Raw genomic sequence first — 1,245 nt, 5'->3', positions numbered from 1 at the left:
GCGCCACCATGCCCAGCTGATTTTTTGTAGTTTTAGTAGAGATGGGGTTTCACCGTGTTGACCAGGATGGTCTCGATCTCTTGACCTCGTGATCCACCCGCCTCGGCCTCCCAAAGTGCTGGGATTACAGGCGTGAGCCACCGCGCCTGGCAGAAAGAAAACTTTTCTAAGCTGCAAAGAAGACCTCTTTTGTTTCTGGAAAATTAATAGATAAGGCCCACATTGATTTATACTGGCAAAATGTTTGACTTTTGAGATTAAAGAAAAACCCTTGCAAGCACCAAGTAACCCTTGCCAACCTTAAACAGACAAACCCAGCTTTGCATTTTCAGTGCCAGAAAACAATGAAATAAAGAAGAGTTTTGAGGGGGAAAGCTTGAGACTCAAGAATTCTATAAACAGGAAGTCACTGTAAAGGCATTCTCACCTAAGGCAAAGGCTTAGGAAATACAGCATTCCAGAGTCCTCCCAGAAATCACCAGTCATGTGAGAGATAAGTCCAAATGAGGAATAGAAAAATTAGAGCACAAAAAACTGGCAGTGACATTGAAACCAATTAAACAGAGTTGTTGGCAAAAGCCAAAAACAAGGACTGAAAAAGAATGTGGCTTTCAAAAAAAGTGTAAACAAAAGCTAGGTGTGTCGTCCTGATTAAGTGGACAAATATAAGTAGTGAGGGCGGCAGGTAGGAGGCAGAAAAGCACATTAAATTTCTCATAACATAAAGGAGAATATAAAAATGAATTATTTGTCACTGACTTTACTAATTTGTTAAATAAAAATATTTTCATTTGATTAAAGGCAGCTGCGAGAAGAATTAACACTTTTTTTTCTTTTTTTCTTTTACTCTATTTCTAATAGTAGAATTAACACTTTCTGACTTGAAAATCACCATAGACGATAAAAGCAAATGTGGGAAAATTAAGAAAACAGCAATAAATAAAAACTATAGAATACGAAGTAATAAGACCACACACATAACCTGTAACAGCAGAGACAGAATGCGTTAAATCTCAGCCAGAATAGAGGCGCTGCAGTTTTTAGCACAGACCTTGGTGCCTCCAGGCTTTTGGTAATGCCAAACTCTCGGCTATGCTGGCCTCCCCACCCTATTCAAGGCTGAGGCCTCTCAATTCAGGGACGACTCTCTCCTCCCGGAAGTCCTCCCGGGCCGCCCTAAGCAGAGTGAGTACTCCCTACAGTGAACGCTGCCCGCGCGAGCGATGCTGCCCGCGCGAGCGATGC

Source organism: Cebus imitator, unplaced genomic scaffold (genome assembly GCF_001604975.1).
Source record: "Cebus imitator isolate Cc_AM_T3 unplaced genomic scaffold, Cebus_imitator-1.0 Scaffold328, whole genome shotgun sequence".
NCBI lineage: Eukaryota > Metazoa > Chordata > Mammalia > Primates > Cebidae > Cebus > Cebus imitator.
The sequence above is the reverse complement of the archived record's forward strand: the minus strand, read 5'-3'. Positions refer to the sequence as shown.